The 16,678-nt window shown below is 49.3% G+C and overlaps 1 pseudogene; it reads left to right on the top strand.

The window, feature by feature from the left end:
* Nucleotides 1-10,297, top strand: part of LOC147119337 (uncharacterized) — a 101,603-nt pseudogene extending 91,306 nt beyond the window's left edge.
* The last annotated feature ends 6,381 nt before the right edge of the window (nucleotides 10,298-16,678 follow it).

The raw sequence follows: 16,678 nt of genomic DNA, 5'->3' as shown, positions 1-16,678 counted from the left end.
TTTTCAATGGACTCTAGCATTTTCCCCACTACCAATGTCAGGCTTACCGGTCTATAATTCCCCGTTTTCTCTCGCCCACCATTTTTGAACAGTGGGGTTACATTAGCTACCCTCCAATCCATGGGTACTGTTCCAGAATCTATAGCATTTTGGAAGATGACCAGCAATGCATCTACTATTTCTAGGGCCACTTCCTTAAGTACCCTAGGATGTCGATTATCAGGCCCTGGGGATTTATTGGCCTTCAATCCCGTCAATTTCACTAACACCATTTCCCTACAAATACTTTCATTCAGCTCCTCCTTCTCATTAGACCCTATGTTCCCAACATCTCTGGGAGGTTATTTGTGTCCTCCTTTGAGAAGACAGAACCAAAGTATGTATTTAATTGGTCTGACATTTCTTTGTTCCCCATTATAAATTCCCCTGATTCTGACTGCAAGGGACCTACGCTTGACTTCACCAATCTTTTTCTCTTCACATATCTATAGAAGCTTTTACAGTCAGTTTTTATGTTCCCTGAAAACTTACTCTCATATTCTATTTTCCCCCTCTTAATTAATCCCTTTGTCCTCCTTTGCTGAATCCTAAACTGCTCCCAATCCGTAGGTTTACTGCTTTTTCTGGCCAATTTATATGTCCTCTGCTTGGATCTTATGCTATCCCTAATTTCTCTTGTTAGCCATGGTTGAGTCACCTTTTTTGTTTTGTTTTTATGCCAAACAGAGATGAACAAATTCTGTAGTTCATCCTTGCAATCTTTAAATGTTTGCCATTGCCTATCCACCGTCAACCCTTTGAGTAACATTCCCCAATCAATCCTACCCAACTCGCGCCTCATACCATCGTAGTTTCATTTATTTAAATTCAGCACCCTAGTCTCCGAGTCAACTACTTCACTCTCCATCTTAATGAAGAATTCTATCATATTATGATCGCTCCGCCCCAAGGGGCCTCGCGCAATAAGATTGCTAATTATTCCTTTCTCATTACATAATACCCAGTCTAAGATGGCCTGATCTCTAGTTGGTTCCTCGACATATTGGTTCAGGAAATCATCCCGTATACACTCCAGGAATTCCTCCTCCACAGTATTGTTACTAATTTGGTTAGCCCAATCTATATGTAGATTAAAAGTCACCCATGATAACTGTTGTGCTCTTATTGCACGCGTCTTTAATTTCCCGTTTAATGCCATCCCCAACCTCCGCCTTACTGCTTGGGGGTCTGTATACAACTCCCACTAACGTTTTCTGCCCCATGGTATTTCCCAGCTCTACCCATGCAGATTCCACATCATCAGAGCTAATATCCTTCCTTACAATTGTGTTAATCCCTTCTTTAACCAGCAATGCTACCCCACCTCCCTTTCCTTTTTGCCTGTCTTTCCTGAATATTGAATACCCCTGGATGTTGAGTTCCCAGCCTTGGTCACCCTGGAGCCATGTTTCCGTAATCCCAATCATATCATATCTGTTTACCTCTATTTGCGTAGCTAATTGATCCACCTTATTATGAATGCTCCTCGCATTAAGACACAAAGCTTTCAGGCTTGTTTTTTTAACACTCTTAGACCTTTTAGAATTATTATTTACTGTGGCCATGTTTGATTTAAACCCTTGATTTCTCTGACTGCCACCTTTGCTTTTCTCCTTCCTGTCTTTTGCTTCTATCCTTGTTTCCCTTTCCTCTGTCTCCCTGCTCAGTTTTCCCAACCCCCTGCCATTTTAGTTTAAACCCTCCCCCAGAGCACTAGCAAACACTCCCCCTAGGACATCGGTCCCGGTCCTGCCCAGGTGCAAACCGTCCGGTTTGAACTGGTCCCACCTCCCCCAGAACTGGTTCCAATGTCCCAGGAATTTGAATCCCTTCCCCTTGCACCATTCCTCTAGCCACGTATTCATCTGAAATATCCTTCTATTTCTACTCTGACTAGCACATGGCACTGGTAGCAATCCTGAGGTTACTACCTTTGAGGTCCTATTTTTTAATTTACCTCCTAACTCCCTATATTCAGCTTTTGGAACCTCATCCTGGTTTTTACCTATATCGTTGGTACCTATATGCACCACAACAACTGGCTGTTCACCCTCCCCTTCCAAAATGCTCTGCAGCCTCTCCGAGACATCCTTGACCCTTGCACCAGGGAGGCAACACACCATCCTGTAGTCTCGTTTGCAGTCGTAGAAACGCCTATCTATTCCCCTTACAATAGAATCCCCTATTACTATAGCTCTCCCCCTCTTTTTCCTCCCGTTCTGTGCAGCAGAACCACCCACGGTGGCAGGAAGTTGGCTGCTGCTGTCTTCCCCCGATAAGCCATCCTCCCCAACAATATCCAAAGCGGTATATCTGTTTGAGATGAGGATGGCCACAGGGGACCCCTGCACTACCTGCCTGTGCCTACTACTCTGCCTGGTGGTCACCCATTCCATTTCTGCCTGTGCAACCTTTACTTGCAGTGTGACCAACTCATTAAACGTGCTATCCACGACGTCCTCAGCATCAACCAACCGATGCAGCAGCTGGGGTCTTAAAATCAGCTTCACTGCCCCTGGGCTGGGAAAGGGGAACATGCAACAACATTCTCCCTCTTACCCCTTTCTAAACTCGTTTTACAGGGTTATAGAAGTGGAGCATTTACAGACAGGAAGCTCAGACCAAACATTACGTCAAGATCAAACAAAGTCGCTCGATTCATCAGCACCTGAATATCATCTGTCTTTGTACATGGAAGGAAAAAGCAGCGACGACAACCCGCACACGAGTTCCGTGTGTGGACATGGATTCAGCCGATCGCCTGACCTGGTGACACTGGGTCAAGGTGGGGACGACGGGAATGGATTCAGTTCCCCATCTGCGTCGGAAGTTCATTGGCACAGTCACACCGGGGACAGTCTGTTCACCTGCTCCATGTGTGGGAAAGGATTTGCTTATCCATCCCATCTGCCGAGACACCAGCTTGTTCACACTGGGGAGAGACCATTTAACTGTTCTGAGTGTGGGAAGAGCTTTAAAAGCTCCGGGGCTCTGAAGGAACACCAGCGAGCTCACACTGGGGAGAGACCGTTTACATGCTCTGACTGTGGTAAGAGTTTTAAAAGCCCTGGGGAGCTGAAGGCACACCAGCTTCTTCACACTGATGAGAGACCGTTTGCGTGCTCTGACTGTGGGAATAGCTTTAAAAGCTATCGGGATCTGACAACACACCAGCGTGCTCACACTGGGGAGAGGCCGTTCACCTGCACCGTGTGTGGGAAGGGATTCACTGACTCATCCACCCTGCTGACACACCAGCTTGCTCACACTGATGAGAGACCATTTAAATGTTCTCAATGTGGGAAGAGCTTTAAAAGCCCTGGGGAGCTGATGGACACCAGCGAGCTCACACTGGAGAGAGACTATTCACCTGCTCCATGTGTGGAAAAGGATTTGCTCGGTCAACCATTCTGCTGAGACACCAGCACCTCCACACTGAGGAGATGCCGTTCACCTGCACCGAATGTGGGAAGGGATTCACTGAGTCATCCAACCTCCTGTCACACCAGCTTGTTCACACTGACAGAAGGCCCTTTGAATGTTCTGACTGTGGGAAGAGCTTTAAACGCACCCGGGAGCTGAAGCGACACCGACATCTACACACTGGGGAGAGACCGTTCACCTGCTCCGTGTGCGGGATGGGATTCGCTCGGTCCTGCAATCTGTTGGCACACGAGCGAGTTCACACTGGGGAGAGTCCGTTCACCTGCTCCGTGTGTGAGAAGAGATTCACTCATTCATCCAACCTGCTGACACATGAGCGAGATCACACTGGAGAGAACCCCTTTAAACGTTCTGACTGTGGGAAGAACTTTAAAAGCTCCCGGGAGCAGAAGGGACACCAGCAAGTTCACACTGGAGAGTGACCATTCACCTGCTCCGTGCCTGGGAAGGGATTCACTGAATCATCCACCCTCCTGTCACACCAGCTTGTTCACACTGACGAGAATCCGTGAAATGTTCTGACTGTGGGAAGAGCTTTAAAAGCTCTAAGAGCCTTAAGGGACACCAGCGTGTTCACACTGATCATTGAATCTAACAGCATAGAAGGAGGTGATTCGGCCCATCGTGTCTGTGCCGGCTCTTTGAAAGAGCTGTCCAATTCAGACCCAAACCCCAGCTTTATCCCCAGAACTCTGCAAACTAGTCCTCTTCAAGTACATGTCCAATTGCCGTTTGAAAGTTCCTGTGGAACCTGATTCCAGCATCCTTTCAGATGGTGCGTTCCAGATCTTAACAACCATCTGTGTGAAAACAATTCTCCTCATTCCCCTCTGGTTCTTTTAGCAACTATTTTAAATCTGTGACCTTTGATTATCGACCCACTTGCTAGAGTGAACAGTTTCTCCCTACTTGCTCGATCAAAACCCCCACATCATTTTGAACACCTCTATTAGGTCTCTTCTTAATCTTCTCTGCTCTAAGGGGAACAATCCCAGCTTCTCCAATCTCTCCACATTACTGAAGTCCCTCATCCCTGGTACCATCCTGGTCAACCTCCTCTGCACCCTCTCCAAGGCCTTGACATCCTTCCTAAAGTGTGGTGTCCAGAACTGTACACAAGACTCCAGCCGAGGCATAACTAGTGATTTGCAAAGGTTTAGTGTAACTTCCTTGTTTTTGTATTCAATGGCCCTATTTGCAAAGCCAAGTATCCCATACGCTTTCTGAACCGCCTCAACAACTTGCGGTGGCACTTTCAAAGATTTGTGAATATGGACCCCCAGGTCCCTCTGCTCTTGCACCCCCTCAAAATAGTCCCATTTAGATTATACGGCCTCTCCCTGTTGTTTCTCCCAAACTGCATCACTTCACACTTATCCTCATTTAATTTCATCTGCCTTGTGTCTGCTCATTTCACAGTCTGTCTCTGTCCTCCTGAAGTCTGCTACTACTATGCTCACTATTTGCTACATTGCCAAGTTTTGTATCATCTGTAAACTTCAAACTTGTACACCTATACCCAAGTCCAGGTCAGTTATATATAACAAGAAAAGCAATGGTCCTAATCCCGACCCCTGGGGGAGCCCACTGCATACTTCCCTCCAGTCAGAAAAACATCCCTCAGCACTGCTCACTGTCTCCTCTCCCTTAGCCAATTATACCCAAATTACCATCAGCCCTTGAATTCCCGGTGTTTCTATTTTCCGAGTAAGTCTCTAATGTGGTACTTTATCAAATGCCTTTTGAAAGTCCATATATACAACATCTGCTGCACTACCTTCATCAACCCTCTGTTACTTCATCAAAGAACTCAATCAGGTTAGTCAGACAGGATTTACCTTTAGCAAATCCATACCAGCTGTCTCTTATTAATCCATGCTTCTCCAAGTGAGAATTAATTTTGTCCTTGACACTCGTCTCTAGTCGTTCACCCACCACTGACATTAGACTGATTGGCCTGTAGTTACCAGGTTTATCCCTCTCCCCTTTTTTAAACAGGGTGTAACATTTGCAATCATCCAGTCCTCTGGCACCACTCCCATATATCTGAGGGAGATTGAAAGATTGTGGTCGGAGCTTCTGCTATCTCCACCCTAGCTTCCTTCAGCAACCTAGGATGCATCGCATCTGGACTGGGTGACTTGTTAACTTTGAGTGATGACAACCTATTGAACATTTCCTTTCTATCTATTTTTATCCAATTTCTCTACTCCCCCCTCCTCTACTGCGGCATTAACTTCATCCTCTTCTTTTGTGAAGACAGATGCTAAGTACTCATTCAGTACCTCAGCCACGCCCTCTGCCTCCGTATGATGAGCTCCTATTTGGTCCCTAATCAGCCCCACCATTCCTTTAACTATCCTTTTACTTTTCATGTGTTTATAGAAGATTTTTGGGTTCTCTTTTATGTTACCCGCTAATCTTTTCTCATATTGTCTCTTTACCCTTCTTACATCCTGTTTCATTTCCCCCGCACTCTCTGTATTCTGCCTGGTTTTTGACTGTATTCTGTACCTGACATTTGTCGTAAACCTCCTTTTTCTGTTTTATTCTAACCTCGATATCCTTTGTCATCGGGAGCTCGAGCTTTGGACGCTCCAAATTTCCTCCTTATGGGAATATGCTTGGTTTGTACCCGAACTATCTCAGCCTTGAAGGCCTGCCATTGGTCATTCACTGTTTTCCTGGACAATCTTTGTTTCCAGTCCACCTGTGCTCAATCCCTTCTCACATCACTGAAATTGGATCTCTTCCAGCTGGGTATTTTCACTGTTGATTTTTCTTTGTCCCTTTCCATAACTACTTTAAACCTACTGAAATAACAACAGAAAATGCTGGAAAAACTCAGCAGGCCAGGCAACATCCGTGGAGAGAAATTAGAGACGACGTTTCGGGTCTAACCCTTTTTCAAAACTGGAAAGGAAATGAAATAGATCGAAAGGCAGGGCTGGGACAGAACAAAAGAAGTGAAGAGGCATTAAGAGGTATTCAAAACGAGAGGAGATGGTGAGAGGACTAGTGGAGACAAAAGACGGCTCAGATTAGGTGTGAAATGTTCTGGCAGAATGAGAGACAGCTGCCGTGTGGGAGAGAGAAAAAAAAGGAAAGGGGGGGGAGGGAAAAACCAAAACAAAGGGGTGGATAAAAAATATAAGTAAAAATGTAATAGGGGCTGAGGTTATGATCTGAAATTGTTGAACTTGATATTGAGTCCGGAAGGCTGTAAAGTGGCTAATCAGAGATGAGGTGCTGTTCCTCGAGTTTACGTTGAGCTTCCGTGGAACAATGCAAGAGGCCAAGGACAGTGAGGTCCGAGTGGGAATGGAGCAGTGAATTAAAATGACAGGCGACCGGAAGCTCGGGGTCACCCTTACGGACTGAACGGAGGTGTTCCGCAAAGCGGTCACCCAATCTGCGTTTGGTCTCCCCAATGTAGAGGAGACCACATCGTGAGCAGCGAATACAGTGTACTAGATTGGAAGAAGTATAAGTAAATCGCTGTTTCACCTGGAAGGTGTGTTTGGGGCCCTGGACAGTGGGAAGGGGGGAGGTATAGGGGCAGGTGCTACATCTCCTGCGCTTGCACGGGAAGGTGCCAGGCGAAGGGGAAGGGGTGCTGGGGGTGATAGAGGAGTGGACTAGGGTGTCTCGGAGGGAGCGGTCCCTACGGAATGCTGAAAGGGGAGGGAGGGGAAGATGCGTTTGGTGGTGGGATCACTTTGGAGGTAGCGGAAATCACAGAATCACAGAAACCCCACAGTGCAGATAGAGGCCGTTATGGCCCATCGAGCCTGCACCGACACATATCCCACCCGATCCCCGTAACCCCTACACCAACACATATCCCACCCTATCCCCGTAACCCCATGTATTTAATCCCCCTAACACTAAGGGTCAATTTATCATAGCCAATCAACCTAACCCGCACATCTTTGGACTGTGGGAGGAAACCGGAGCACCCGGAGGAAACCCACGCAAACACGGGGAGAATGTGCAAACTCCACACAGATAGTCACCCGAGGCTGGATTCGAACCCGGGTCCCTGGCGCTGTGAGGTAACAGTGCTAACCACTATGCCACTGTGGCGGAGGATGATCCGTTGAATGTGGAGGCTGGTGGGGTGAAAGGTGAGGACAAGGGGAACCCTATCGTGGTTCCGGGAGGGAGGGGCAGGGGCGAGGGCAGAAGTGCGGGAGATAGAATGGACACGGTTGAGGGCCCTGTCAACCACGGTGGAGGGGAATCCTCGGTTGAGGAAAAAGGAAGACATGTCGGAAGCACTGGTGTGGAAGGTGGTATCGTCGGAGCAGATGCGGCGGACACGGAGAAACTGGGAGAATGGAATAGAGTCCTTACAGGAGGCGGGGTGGGAGGAAGTGTCGTCCAGGTAGCTGTGGGAGTCAGTGGGCTTGCAGTGAATATTGGTCAATAACCTATCCCCAGAGATGGAGACGGAGAAGTCAAGGAAGGGAAGGGAAGAGTCAGAGATGAACCATGTGAAGGTGAGGGAAGGATGGAAATTGAAGGCAAAGTGAATGAAATTGTCTTGTTCAGGGCGAGAGCAGGAAACGGCACCGATACAGTCATCAATGTATCGGAAAAAGAGGTGAGGGAGGGGACCTGAATAGGACGGAAACAAAGAGTGTTCCACGAAAAGGCAGGCATAGCTAGGACCCATGCGGGTACCCATAGCAACACCTTTGATTTGGAGGAAATGAGTGGAGTTAAAGGAGAAGTTGTTCAATGTGAGAACAAGTTCAGCCAGGCGGAGGAGGGTAGTGGTGGATGGGGACTGGTCGGGCCTCTGTTCAAGGAAGAAGCGGAGTGCCCTCAGGCCATCCTGGTGGGGGATGGAGGTGTAGAGGGATTGTACGTCCATGGTGAAAAGGAAGCGGTTGGGGCCAGGATACTGGAAACTGTTAAAGTGGTGGAGGGCGTCCGAAGAGTCGTGGATGTAGGTGGGAAGAGACTGGACAAGGGGAGAAAAGATAGAGTCGAGATACTGATATTGTGATCACTGTTAACCAGATCCCTCCTGCCCCAGAACCGATGAGAGACCCTTTAAATGTTCTGACTGTGTAAAGAGGTTTCAGAGTTCATCCCACCTGCTGACTCACCAGCGAGTACACACAGATCTTCAAAGACAGGAAGAGGTTTTAGAAAGGCTGGCAGCACTAAAAGTTCGCAGCCATCTCAGAGTAGTGTCCCTTTAATTACAATCTCACAGAACAAGGAGAATCACTGTCCCTTTAACTACCACAAATCCCTGTGTGGTGGAGAGGGGGAGATACAGTCTGTCCCAGTAACTGTTGCAGAACAGAATTAGCGACCCTGTACCATAAGGGCTTGACCCTCCCCCACTCCCTGCTTTTCCTCAAGTATTTCATCCTTAAAATTCTCATCCTTGTTTTCAAATCCCTCCGTGGCCTCGCCCCTCCCTATCCCTGTAATTTCTTCCAGCCCCTACAACCTTCCGAGATATCTGCGCTTCTCTAATTCCGGCCTCTTGAGCATCCCCGATTTTAATCGCTCCAGCATTGGTGGCCGTGCCTTCAGCTGCCTGGGCCCTAAGCTCTGGAATTCCTTCCCTAAACCTCTCCGTCTCTCTACCTCTCTCTCCTTCTTTAAGATGCTCCTTAAAACCTACCTCTTTGACTAAGCTTTTGGTCATCTGCCCGAATATCTTCTTAATGTGGCTCAGTGTCAATTTTTGTTTTATAACGATCCTGTGTAGAGCCTTGGGACATTTTACTACATTAAAGGCGCTTTATAAATACAAGTGGTTGTTGTTGTTTCCTGAAACTAATAAATTCCCCAGAGGGGAAAAAACTTGTACTTTTACTCCCAAATATGAGAAAGTTTGTTCCACAGAAGCACGGGGTTTATCTGCTTTTATTGATGAATTTAAAAAGTCTGTATTAAAACCTGAGCCAGTGTGTTGTGAGACAAACAGCCTTGTGTCCAATAAGGGGAATAAAGGCCCACAGCCTCCCCTGGCCCCGGGCCCTGAACAAGGGACTGGAGAATACCAACAGAGAATGCTGGAAAAACTCAGCAGGTCAGACAACATCCGTGGAGAGAAATTTGAGTTGACGTTTCGGGTTGAAACCCTTCTTCAAAACTGGAAAGAAAATAAAAAGATCGAAAGCAAAGCTGCGATCGAACAAAAGAAGTGAAAGAGACAATAAAAAGTATGCGAAGCCAGATGAGATGGTAATGGGCCCGTGGAGACAAAAGGCAGCTGAGATTAGGTGTGAAGTGTACTGGCAGGATAAGGACAGCTGCCAGGTGAGAGAGTGAAACAAAAGGAAAGGAGGGGGGTGTGGGGGGAGAAAAAAAGAAACCAAAACAAAGGGGTGGAAAAAATTTAAAGGAAAAAAGTAATAGGGGCCGAGGTTATGATCTGAAATTATTGAACTCGATATTGAGTCCGGAAGGCTGCAAAGTGCCGAATCGGAAGATTAGATCGGAAGACTGGAGAAACTCGCTGCCCTGCGGATCAGACAATCAGCCGGCGCTAGTCCCGCCCCTCAGGCTCCCCGATTGGATGAAGGACCCGCCGCTGGGTCGCTCCCCCAGCCCCGTCCCGCTCGCTCCCTATTGGTCGGAAGCTCCCGTGAATCAGGCCTGGGCCCGGGTGGCGTGCCCATGAGGCGATGACATCACTGAGGCCCCGGTTACATTACTCTGAGGAAGTCTGACACACTCCGTGAGGCTAAATCCGCTCCGTTCGCTTCTCGGGAATCTCGGACTTCCAGGTTTGTGTTTACCGTCATTTATTTCCCCAGCTCTCTCCGCTTGTCCGTCGAGCTGAGAAAACTCGCTTTCCGCCGGTAATTCCGACTCTTCAACCGTTAACGACCGTTAGCCAGAGTGTCGCCCCCGAGCATGCGCACTAGCAGCTGGTCCTGGGACTCTGCTCGTCCTGAGCATGCCCACTAGCAGCTGGTCCTGGGACTCTGCCCCTGAGCATGCGCACTAGCAGCTGATCCTGGGACTCCGCTGCCCCTGAGCAGGCCCACTAGCAGCTGGTTCTGGGATTCTGCTGCCCCTGAGCATGCTATCTAGCAGCTGGTCCTGGGACTCTGCCCCCGAGCATGCCCACTAGCAGCTGGTCCTGGGACTCTGCTGCCCCTGAGCATGTGCACTTGCACCTGGTCCTGGGACTCTGCTTCCCCCGAGCATGCCCACTAGCAGCTGGTCCTGGGGCTCTGCTGCCCCTGAGCATGCCCACTAGCAGCTGGTCCTGGGAATCTGCTGCCCCCTGAGCATGCGCAGTTGCAGCTGATCCTGGGACTCCGCTGCCCCTGAGCAGGCCCACTAGCAGCTGGTCCTGGGACTCTACCCCTGAGCATGCCCACTAGCAGCTGGTCCTGGGACTCTGCCCCCGAGCATGCCCACTAGCAGCTGGTTCTGGGACTCTGCCCCTGAGCATGCCCACTAGCAGCTGGTCCTGGGACTCTGCCCCCGAGCATGCCCACTAGCAGCTGGTTCTGGGACTCTGCCCCTGAGCATGCGCACTAGTAGCTGGTCCTGGGACTCTGCAGCCCCTGAGCATGCCCACCAGCAACTGGTTCTGGGACTCTGCCCCTGAGCATGCCCACTAGCAGCTGGTTCTAGGACTCTGCAGCCCCTGAGCATGCGCACTAGCAGCTGCTCCTGGGACTCTGCCCCTGAGCATGCCCACTAGCAGCTGGTCCTGAGCATGCACTCTAGCAGCTGGTCCTGGGACTCCGCTGCCCCTGAGCATACCCACTAGAAACATAACATAGAAACATAGAAGATAGGAGCAGGAGTAGGCCATTCTGCCCCTCGAGCCTGCTCCGCCATTCAATGCGATCATGGCTGATCATCCAAATTCAGTACCCGGTCCCTGCTTTCTCCACATAGCCCTTGATCCCGTTAGCCTTGAGAAATATATCCAACTCCTTCTTGAATATATTTAATGACTTGGCCTGTACTGCCTTCTGTGGTAGAGAATTCCACAGTTTCACCACTCTCTGGGTGACGAAATGCCTCCTCATTTCTGTCCTAAATTGCTTACCCCTTATCCTTAGACTTTGTCCCCTGTGTCTGGACTCCCCGACCATCGGGAACATCCTTCCTGCATCTAGTCTGTCCAGTCCTGTCAGAATTTTATAAGTTTCAATGAGATCCCCTCTCACTCTTCTAAACTCCAGCGAGTACAAGCCCAATCGACCCAATCATTCCTCATACGTCATTCCTGCCATCCCAGGTATTAGCCTGGTGAATCTTCGCTGAACTCCTTCCATGGCAAGAACATCCTTCCTCAGATAAGGCGACCAAAACTGCACACAATACTCACGATGTGGTCTCACCAAGGCCCTGTACAACTAGCAGCTGGTTCTGGGACTCTGGGCCCCTGAGCATGCCCACTAGCAGCTGGTCCTGGGAATCTGCTGCCCTCGAGCATGCCCACTAGCAGCTGGTCCTGGGACTCTGCTGCCCCTGAGCATGTGCACTAGCAGCTGGTCCTGGGACACTGCTCCTGAGCATGCCCACTAGCAGCTGGTCTTGGGACTCTGCCCCTGAGCATGCCCACTAGCAGCTGGTCCTGGGACTCTGCCCCTGAGCATGCCTACTAGCAGCTGGTCCTGGGACTCTGCTGCCCCTGAGCATGCCCACTAGCAGCTAGTCCTGGGACTCCGCTACCCCTGAACATGCCCACTAGCAGCTGGTTCTGGGACTCTGCTGCCCCTGAGCATGCCCACTAGCAGCTGGTCCTGGGACTCTGCCCCTGAGCATGCGCACTGGCAGCTGGTCCTGGGACTCTGGCCCTGAGCATGCCCACTAGCAATTGGTCCTGGGACTCCACTGCCCCCTGAGCATGCGCACTAGCAGCTGGTCCTGGGACTCTGCTGCCCCTGAGCATGCGCACTAGCAGCTGGTTATGGGACTCTGCTCCCCTGAGCATGCCCACTAGCAGCTGGTCCTGGGACTCTGCTGCCCCTGAGCATGCACACTAGCAGCTGGTTATGGGACTCTGCTCCCCTAGCATGCCCACTAGCAGCTGGTCCTGGGACTCTGCTGCCCCTGAGCATGCCCACTAGCAGCTGGTCCTGGGACACTGGCCTTGAGCATGCCCACTAGCAATTGGTCCTGGGACTCCACTGCCCCCTGAGCATGCGCACTAGCAGCTTGTTCTGGGACTCTGCTGCCCCTGAGCATGCCCACTAGCAGCTGGTTATGGGACTCTGCTCCCCTAGCATGCCCACTAGCAGCTGGTCCTGGGACTCTGCTGCCCCTGAGCATGCCCACTAGCAGCTTGTTCTGGGACTCTGCTGCCCCTGAGCATGCCCACTAGCAGCTGGTCCTCTCTGCCCCTGAGCATGCCCACAAGCAGCTGGTCCTGGGTCTCTGCCCCTGAGCATGCCCACTAGCAGCTGGTCCTGGGACTCTGCTGCCCCTGAGCATGCGCACTAGCAGCTGGTCCTGGGACTCCGCTGCCCCTGAGCATGCCCACTAGCAGCTGGTCCTGGGACTCCGCTGCCCCTGAGCATGCCCACTAGCAGCTGGTCCTGGGACTCTGCTGCCCCTGAGCATTCCCACTAGCAGCTGGTCCTCAGAATCTGGGCCCCCTGAGCATGCCCACTCGCAGCAGGTCCTGGGACTCCACTGCCCCCCGAGCATGCCCACTAGCAGCTGGTCCTGGGAATCTGCTTCCCCTGAGGATGCTAAGGACAGACCACATTTCGGCACTGGAGCTGCGATTGGATGCATACTGGAGCATTCACGATGCTGAGGACGTCGTGAATAGCACGTTTAGCGAGTTGGACACACCGCAGGTAGAGGTTGGACAGGCAGGAAGGGAATGGGTGACCAACAGGCAGAGTACTAGGCGCAGGCAGGTAGTGCAGGGGTCCCCTGTGGACATCCCCCTCTCAAACAGATACACCATTTTGAGTACTGTTGGGGGGGATGGCTTATCAGAGGAAGGCAGCAGCATCCAACTTCCTGGCACCAGGGGTGGCTCTGCTGCACAGGATGGGAGGAAAAAGAGTGGGAGAGCTTTAGTAATAGGGGATTCAATTGTAAGGGGAATAGATAGGCGTTTCTGCGGCCGCAAACGAGACTCCAGGATGGTGTGTTGCCTCCCTGGTGCAAGGGTCAAGGATGTCTCAGAGCGGCTGCAGAACATTTTGGAAGGGGAGGGTGAACAGCCAGTTGTTGTGGTGCATATAGGTACCAGCGATATAGGTAAAAACCGGGATGAGGTTATAAAAGCTGAATATAGGGAGTTAGGAGGTAAATTTAAAAATAGGACCTCAAAGGTAGTAATCTCAGGATTGCTACCAGTGCCACGTGCTAGTCAGAGTAGAAATAGAAGGATATTTGAGATGAATACGTGGCTAGAGGAAAGGTGCCAGGGGGAGGGATTCAAGTTCCTGGGACATTGGAACCAGTTCTGGGGGAGGTGGGATCAGTTCAAACCGGACGGTTTGCACCTGGGCAGGGCTGGAACCAATGTCCTAGGGGGTGTGTTTGCTAGTGCTCTGGGGGAGGGTTTAAACTAAGAAGGCAGGGCATTGGGAACCTGAGCATGGGGACAGAGGAAAGGGAAACAAGGATAAAAGCAAAAGAAAGGAAGGAGAAAAACAAAAGTGGCAGTCAGAGAAATCAACGGATTAAATCAAACATGGCCACTGTAAATAATAATTCTAATAGGTCTAAGAGCATTAAAAAAACAAGCCTGAAGGCTTTGTGTCTTAATGCGAGGAGCATTCGTAATAAGGTGGATGAATTGGCTGCACAAATAGAGGTAAACGAATATGATTTGGTTGGGATTACGGAAACGTGGCTCAAGGATGGCCAAGGCTGGGAACTCAACATCCAGGGGTAGTCAATATTCAGGAAAGATAGGCAAAAAGGAAAGGGAGGTAGGGTAGCATTACTGGTTAAAGAAGGGATTAACACAATTGTAAGGAAGGACATTAGCTCTGATGATATGGAATCTGTATGGGTAGAACTGAGAAATACCAAGGGGCAGAAAACGTTAGTGGGAGTGGTATATAGACCTCCAAACAGTAAGGCGGAGGTCGTGGATGGCATTAAAAGGGAAATTAAAGAAGCGTGCAATAAGGGCACAGCAGTCATCATGGGTGACTTTAATCTACATATAGATTGGGCTAACCAAATTAGTAACAATACTGTGGAGGAGGAATTCCTGGAGTGTTTACGGGATGGTTTCCTGGACCCATATGTCAAGGAACCAACCAGAGATCAGGCCATCTTAGACTGGGTGTTATGTAACGAGAAAGGATTAATTAGCAATCTTGTTCTACGAGGCCCCTTGGGTCAGAACGATCATAATATGATCGAATTCTTCATTAAGATGGAGAATGAAGTAGTTGATTCAGAGACTAGAGTCCTAAATTTAAATAAAGGAAACTACGATGGTCTGAGGCGCGAGTTGGGTAGGATTGATTGGGGACTGTCACTCAAAGGGTTGACGGTGGATAGGCAATGGCAAACATTCAAAGACCGCATGGATGAACTACAGAAAATGATCATCCCAGTTTGGAACAAAAATAAAACAAAAAAGGTGACTCAACCGTGGCTAACAAGAGAAATTAGGGATAGCATAAGATCCAAGGAGAGGACATATAAATTGGCCAGAAAAAGCAATAATCCTGAGGATTGGGAGCAAGTTAGGATTCAACAAAGGAGGACAAAGGGATTAACTAAGAAGGGGAAAATAGAATATGAGAGTAAGCTTTCAGGGAACATAAAAACTGGCTGTAAAAGCTTTTATAGATATGTGAAGAGAAAACGATTGGTGAAGTCAAGCATAGGTCCCTTGCAGTCAGAATCAGGGGAATTTATAATGGGGAACAAAGAAATGGCAGACCAACTAAATACATATTTTGGTTCTGTCTTCACAAAGGAGGACACAAATAACCTCCCAGAGATGTTGGGGAACATAGGGTCTGATAAAAGGGAGGAACCGAAAGAAATCAGTATTTCTAGGGAAATGGTGTTAGGGAAATTGATTGGATTGAAGGCCGATAAATCCCCAGGGCCTGATAATCTACATCCTAGGGTACTTAAGGAAGTGGCCCTAGAAATAGTAGATGCATTGCTGATCATCTTCCAACCTTCGATGGAATCTGGAACAGTACCCATGGATTGGAGGGTAGCTAATGTTACCCCACTATTCAAAAAAGGTGGTAGAGAGAAAACAGGGAATTACAGACCGGTACGCCTGACATCGGTAGTGGGGAAAATGCTGGAGTCCATTAAAGAAGATGTAATAGCAGAGCACTTGGAAAACAGTGACAGGATCGGACAAAGTCAACATGGAATCACAAAAGGTAAATCGTGCTTGACTAATCTACTGGAATTTTTTGAGGATGTAACTGGTAAAATAGATAAGGGAGAACCAGTGGATGTGGTGTACCTGGACTTTCAGAAGGCCTTCGATAAGGTCCCGCATAAGAGATTAGCGTGTAAAGTTAAGGCACATGGGATTGGGGGCAAGGTATTGACTTGGCTAGAGAACTGGTTGGCAGACAGAAAGCAAAGAGTTGGAATAAACGGGTCCTTTTCCGAGTGGCAGGCAGTGACTAGTGGGGTACTGCAGGGATCGGTCCTTGGACCCCAGCTATTCACAATATATATTAATGATCTAGACAAGGGAACTAGATGTAATATCTCCAAGTTTGCAGATGACACAAAGCTGGGTGGGCATGTGTGCTGTGAGGAGGATGTCGAGAAACTCCAGGATGATTTGGACAAGTTGGGTGATTGGGCAGAAACATGGCAGATGCAATATAACGTGGATAAATGTGAGGTTGTCCACTTTGGTGGCAAAAACAGGAAGGCAGATTATTATCTAAATGGCAATAGATTGGGAGAAGGGGAAGTGCAACGATACCTGGGTGTCCTTCTGCACCAGTCGCTGAAGGTAAGCATGCAGGTGCAGCAGGCGGTTAAGAAGGCAAATGGTATGTTGGCCTTCGTAGCGAGAGGGTTTGAGTACAGGAACAAGGATGTCTTGTTGCAATTGTACAGGGCCTTGGTGAGACCACATCTTGAGTATTGTGTGCAGTTTTGGTCGCCTTATCTGAGGAAGGACGTTCTTGCCATGGAAGGAGTTCAGCAAAGCTTCACCAGGCTGATACCTGGGATGGCAGGAATGATGTATGAGGAGAGATTGGGTCGATTGGGCTTGTAC

Source organism: Somniosus microcephalus, chromosome 4, assembly GCF_052327205.1.
Source record: "Somniosus microcephalus isolate GS21.2 chromosome 4, FLI_Smic_1.0, whole genome shotgun sequence".
NCBI lineage: Eukaryota > Metazoa > Chordata > Chondrichthyes > Squaliformes > Somniosidae > Somniosus > Somniosus microcephalus.
This window is presented reverse-complemented; position numbering and strand designations above follow the sequence as displayed.